The following is a 7,265-nucleotide window of genomic DNA, read 5'->3' as shown; positions in this document are numbered from 1 at the left end:
GAACATTCGCGTGAATAAACGCCCAAGGGCAACGGTGTTTATAAACGGCAGCTCGATAACCGCGCCACGCGTGAACATGCGTTCATATGCGCGTGCAATCGTGCACGAAATGACACGCGCGCTTTCCAGCAGCACTCCTAAATATGGGGTCAGAATTATTTCGTTATTCTGAGTAAATATACTATGATCCACAAATAAATATAAAGAGTTTCACAAATATTTTTTAAATCAACAAATGCACAATAAGCAAACCGTAAATATATGTCACAAATTTCACAAAAAGAAATGAAATTCACAAATAAATAAAATGGGATTTGCAAATAAAAAAAATATTTAAAAATAGTATTTGTTTGTGAATGGCGTTCTGTGCAATTGTGAATGGTCTGTTGTTTGATTGGCTGGCGTAGACGGTGGGCGGAGTCCAACTATTTGTGGATTCTTGTGCACGTCTTGACGTTAGAAATGTTTCAAATCCACAAATGCGTGCAGTGATTCACAATTGCACAGAACGCGATTCACAAATGAGCAGGAAGCCATTCACAAATAAATACAATTAAATATATATATAAATATTTTTTATTTGCAAATCCCATTTTATTTATTTGTGAATTTCATTTCTTTTTGTGAAATTTGTAGCATATATTTACGGTTTGCTTATTGTGCATTTGTTGATTTAAAAATATTTGTGAAACTCTTTATATTTATTTGTGGATCATAGTATATTTATTCAGAATAACGAAACAATTCTGACCCAGCATTTTTTCAACACAAATGCTGGGTTGAGACTGCTGCGTAGGACTTTGGGCTGTTTTAACCCAAGTTTGGGTTGAAAATTGTTTTGAGCTGTAACCCAGCGGCGCTGGGTTGCGAACACGGACGTGAAAGAGAGCATGCACGTCAACGTAAAATCAGATGACACCAGTGCGAGAAGCCGCCATTTTCTTTGCGCCTTCAGTTATTCAATATGTATTTAACGATGTTCATAGCCATAGAAAAATCTGCTTTACTGTATAAACGAATGTTATACGCGCAATTTAGCCTTTCAGTCAGTTAAACCGAGATTACCTCACGGCCAAGTGACAGCCGTGCTCCGACTCACGACAGATCCCAGATCAGTGAACAGGAGAGCGCGCATGGCATCGGAGCTTGGAAGGAATAAGGTAAATGCTTTTTGAATATTACTTTTGTACATGTTAAATCTACTTTATTATAAATGATTTCTGTGTTAGATACAGTTTTGTTACAGCAGAGTTTACCAGCACTAAGAGTTCTGCGAGCATTAATTTTTGCAGACAAACTGTAACTTTTTATTTTTATTTTTTATCATTAATTAAACTGTGTATCGTTAATAAACTTTTATTATTATTATTATTATTATTATTATTACTGTGACCTGACTGTTTCATTGGATTCTGTGTTCTTTAACTTGTACACTGTTACATGAAATGTTTTCATATTTCACACATTTAATTGGATGTAAATTTTTCTGACTGGAGTTAGTGAAGCATTTATTGTCATATTTGATACATTTTCATAGAATGCAAGCGTTTTACATGCTGTTATGATGAAATCAGCTCTTTATATTTGACATATTATATATTAGATTTAAGGATTGCTATTAGAGCCTAGACATCCTTTACAAAAATAAGAAAACGTGTATTAATAAAACGAAGGACGACATTTTATTTAGATGAAGCAATTTGGGTGATCTAAATAAAATGTCGTCCTTCGTTTTATTAATACACGTTTTCTTATTTTTGTAAAGGATGTCTAGGCTAAAATACGTGACGTCACATAACGTGACCAGAATACCCGTGGGGCAGTTCCCCTCATTGTGCTGAGTGTTTTGATATGTCACCTGTCCATGTTGTGCAAATTTTTAATTTTGCATGTTTTTGGGGCGGGGCTACATGTGACGTCACGTGACGTCACGTGACGTGACTATAATACCCGTGGGGCAGTTTCCCTCAATGTGCTGAGTGTTTTGATATGTCACATGTCCATTTTGTGCAGATTTTTGATTTCGCTTGTTTTGGGGGCGTGGCTACACGTGACGTCACGTGATGTAACCAGAATACCTGTGGGGCAGTTCCCCTCATTGTGCTGAGTGTTTTTATATGTCACATGTCCATGTTGTGCAAATTTTTGATTTCGCTTGTTTTAGGGGCGGGGCTATATGTGACGTCACGTGGTGTCGAGTGAAGTCACCAGAATATCCGGTGGGGTGCCAATACTTTTGGCAAAAAGTGGCTACTGAGGGTTTGGACATTTCATGTCAATACTGCAGTCATTATGGGATTCTAATTATTATTATACTGCGTGGGTCACAGAGAGAGAGAAGCCGTGCCTGAGCTCTGCACACGGTGTGTGTGTGAGAGCTTACAGGACTTTTCGGAATTCCCCATTCAAGTCGGGGATGGGATGGGAATGGGATGTTCGATCATCGACTACGGGAAAACTGAAAATTCCGTCGTGACGTCACGTGACGTGGCCAGAATACCCATGGGGCAGTTCCCCTCATTGTGCTGAGTGTTTTGATATGTCACATGTCCCTGTTGTGCAAATTTGTAAATTTCACGTGATGTCACGTGACCTCATGTGACGTGACGTGACCAGAATACCTGTGGGGCAGTTCCCCTCATTGTGCTGAGTGTTTTGATATGTCACATGTCCATGTTGTGCAAATTTTTAATTTTGCTTGTTTTGGGGGCGGGGCTACACATGAAGTCACGTGACATGACCAGAATACACGTGGGGCAATTCCCCTCATTGTGCTGAGTGTTTTGATATGTCACATGTCCATGTTGTGCAATTTTTTTATTTTTCTTGTTTTGGGGGCGGAGCTACATGTGACATCACGTGACGTCACGTGACGTGACCATAATACCCGTGGGGCAGTTCCTCTCATTGTGCTGAGTGTTTTGATATGTCACATGTCCATGTTGTGCAAATTTTTAATTTTGCTTGTTTTTGGGGCGGGGCTACATGTGACGTCACGTCACGTGACCAGAATACCCGTGGGGCAGTTCCCCTCATTGTGCTGAGTGTTTTGATATGTCACATTTCAATGTTGTGCAAATTTTTGATTTCGCTTGTTTTGGGGGCGGGCCTACATGTGACGTCATGTGGTGTCGAGTGACGTCACCAGAATACCCGGTGGGGTGCCAATACTTTTGGCAAAAAGTGGCTACTGAGGGTTTGGACATTTCATGTCAATACTGCAGTCATTATGGGATTCTACTTATAATACTGCATAGAACAGTACATGCAATTCTTAATGTTGGATGTATTGTGTGTGTGAGAGCTTAGAGGACTTTTCAAGTCTATGGGATGTTCGACCGTCGACTACAGGAAAACCGAAAATTCCGTCGGAACTCCGAAATAAAAACTTCGTCCGGAGTAAGGTCCTAAAGAACCTGAGTTTGGTGTAAATCTCTCGAAAACTTGTCGAGTTATAAACCTCAAAAGTTTATAATGGAAGTCTATGGGAAAAAAGGCCAATTTGAGCTTCCGTACCGAGAATGCCGGAATTCCGATTGCTTAGAAAAATACAAGCAACAAACTTCAGACCAGGGTCTACGACATATCCGAATTTGGTGCATGTGGCTCGAATGCCCTAGGCCGCATTTTTTTCAATACATTTTTGTCAAAGAATAATAATAATAATAATAATAATAATAATAATAATAAGCTTATAACGGAAATCAGAATGTTGGCTTCTACAAAGCCAACATAATAATAATAATAATAATAATAATAATAATAATAAATATAGCTGCAAGCCATACCATACCAAATTTCGTAGCGATATGGAATTGTTTATAAAATCTCGTTGCCAATAGGTGGCGCTGTCACAAAACGTTGCATGCACTCTCAGGTCATGACTGTAATGACATTTACCAAGTTTCATGTCGACACGCATAAGTTTTGCGAACATACAGCCTCATGTCTGTTTTAGCGTGCTCGCCGCCATGTATGTTGCCACGGTTTGGTATTGTTTGACTCAGCATGCCTCAAGGAGTCTAACAACACCTCCTTCATGATTTTAGACTAAAGTTTGCAGTAGTTATAAGTGAAAATAGCTGTTATTAAAATCTTGTGGCCACTAGGTGGCGCTGTCACGAAACGTTGCATGCACCATCAGGTCATGACTATAATGACATACACCAAGTTTCGTGTCAACACGCATAAGTTTTGCGAAGATACAGCCTCACGTCTGTTTTGGCGTGCTCGCCACCACACAAAATGGCCGTCCAAAAACCATTTGGTATCGTTTGAGTCGGCATGCCTCAAGGAGTCTAACAACACTCCCTTCATGATTTTAGACTCACGTTTGCTGTAGTTATAAGCAAAAATAGCTGTTTTTAAAATCTCGTGGCCACTATTTGGACAAACGGTCTAGGAGGAGTTCGAAAAAGTAGGTTTTACGGAAAATTCAAAATGGCGGAAAGGTATTCATGACAGAAATGATGTCATATGGTGTATTCGAATCGGCATGAGCAAAGGATCCAAAATGTGCAAGAACTGTGTCTCCAGGCCTTACGAGTCAGCAGTTATGAACATAATCATAGATGGATTTTGGACTGTTGGTGGCGCTAAAGGGTTTGAGCTAGACACACCAAAGTTGCTAGAGTTACTTCTAAGCCTGGCCTCTACATGTGTGCTAAATTACATAACTTTCCTACATACGGTTCTATGGGCTGCCATTGATTTCAATGGAAGAAGAGGAATAATAATAATAATAAGAAGAAGAAGAAGAAGAAGAAGAAAACTGACAATAACAATAGGTGTCTACACCCCTTCGGGGCTTGACCCCTAATAATAATAATAATAAGAAAACCGACAATAACAATAGGTGTCTACGCCCCTTCGGGGCTTGACCCCTAATAATAAGAAAACCGACAATAACAATAGGTGTCTACGCCCCTTCGGGGCTTGACCCCTAATAATAATAAGAAGAAGAAGAAGAAGAAGAAGAAGAAGAAAACTGACAATAACAATAGGTGTCTACGCCCCTTCGGGGCTTGACCCCTAAGTATAGCTGCAAGCAGCCATTCCGGGGTCAAGCCGATCACATGTGCTCAGAACACATAAGACTGGCCTCTACATGTGTGCCAAATTACATAACTTTCCTACATACGGTTCTATGGGCTGCCATTGACTTCAATGGAAGAAGAGGAAGAAGAATAATAATAAAAAGAAGAAGAAAACCGACAATAACAATAGGTGTCTACGCCCCTTCGGGGCTTGACCCCTAATAATAATAATAATAAGAAAACCGACAATAACAATAGGTGTCTACGCCCCTTCGGGGCTTGACCCCTAATAAATATAGCTGCAAGCAGCCATTCCGGGGTCAAGCCGATCACATGCGCTCAGAACATGTCGCTGATGAACCAAACCGAGTTTTCATAGCGATATGGCATTGTTTTTAACATCTCATTGCAACTAGGTGGCGCTGTCACGAAACATTGCATGCACCCTCAGGTCATGACTATACTGACATACACCAAGTTTCGTGTCAACACGCATAAGTTTTGCGAAGATACAGCCTCACGTCTGTTTTGGCGTGCTCGCCACCACACAAAATGGCCGTCCAAAAACCATTTGGTATCGTTTGAGTCGGCATGCCTCAAGGAGTCTAACAACACTCCCTTCATGATTTTAGACTCACGTTTGCTGTAGTTATAAGCAAAAATAGCTGTTTTTAAAATCTCGTGGCCACTAGGTGGCGCTGTCACGAAACGTTGCATACACCCTCAGGTCATAACTATAATGACATATACCAAGTTTTGTGTCGACCCACATAGGTTTTGCGAAGATACAGCCTCACGTCTGTTTTGGCATGATCGCCACCATGTATGTTGCCACGGTTTGGTATCGTTTAACTCAGCATGCATCAAGGAGTCTAATAACACTTCCTTCATGATTTTAGGCTAAAGTTTGCAGTAGTTATGAGCAAAAATAGCTGTGTTTAAAATCTTTTGACCACTAGGTGGCGCTGTCACGAAACGTTGCATGCACCCTCAGGTCATGACTATAATGACATACACCAAGTTTTGTGTCAACACACACAAGTTTTGCAAAGATACAGCCTCACGTCTGTTTTGGCGTGCTCGCCACCACACAAAATGGCCGTCCAAAAACCGTTTGTTATCGTTTGACTTGGCATGCCTCAAGGAGTCTAACAACACTCCCTTCATGATTTTAGACTCACATTTGCAGTAGTTATAAGCAAAAATAGCTGTTTTTAAAATCTCGTGGCCACTAGGAGGCGCTGTCACAAAACGTTGCATACACCCTTAGGTCATGACTATAATGACATACACCAAGTTTTGTGTCGACACACAAGTTTTGCGAAGATACAGCCTCACGTCTGTTTTGGCGTGCTCGCCACCATGTATGTTGCCACGGTATACGAGAAGGCATTGGTCTATCAAAAAGCTTTTGATAACTTTTTGTCTCGGGTGTCTCTAGATGCTAGATACCAAAGGACATGCAAATCGGACAAACGATCTAGGAGGAGTTCGACAACGTATGTATCACGGAAAATTCAAAATGGCGGAAAGGTATTCATGACAGAAATGATGTCATATGGTGCATTCGATTCGGCATGAGCAAAGGGTCCAAAATATCCAAGAACTGTGTCTCTAGGCCTTACGAGTCAGCAGTTATGAACATGAACATAATTGGATGTTTGGACTGTTGGTGGCGCTAAAGGGTTTGATCTAGACACACCAAAGTTGCTAGAATAACTTCTAACACTTGCCTCTACATGTGTGCCAAATTACATAACTTTCCTATGTACGGTTCTATGGGCTGCTATTGACTTCAATGGAAGAAGAGGAAGAATAATAATAATAAATATAGCTGCAAGCAGCCATTCCGGGGTCAAGCCGATCATATGCGCTCAGAACATGTCGCTGATGAACCATACCAAGATTCGTAGCGATATGGCATTGTTTTTAAAATCTCGTTGCCACTAGGTGGCGCTGTCACAAAACGTTGCATGCACTCTCAGGTCATGACTATAATGACATAGCCCAAGTTTCGTGTCGAGACGCATAAGTTTTCCGAACATACAGCCTCATGTCTGTTTTGGCATGCTCGCCGCCACGTATGATGCGACGGTTGGGTTTCGTTTGACTCAGCATGACTCAGGAGTCTAACAACACCTCCTTCATAAATTTAGACTAAAGTTTGCAGTAGTTATAAGCGACAACAGCTGTTTTTACAATCTTGTGACCACTAGGTGGTGCTGTCAT

This window comes from Tachysurus fulvidraco, chromosome 3 (genome assembly GCF_022655615.1).
Source record: "Tachysurus fulvidraco isolate hzauxx_2018 chromosome 3, HZAU_PFXX_2.0, whole genome shotgun sequence".
NCBI lineage: Eukaryota > Metazoa > Chordata > Actinopteri > Siluriformes > Bagridae > Tachysurus > Tachysurus fulvidraco.
This window is presented reverse-complemented; position numbering follows the sequence as displayed.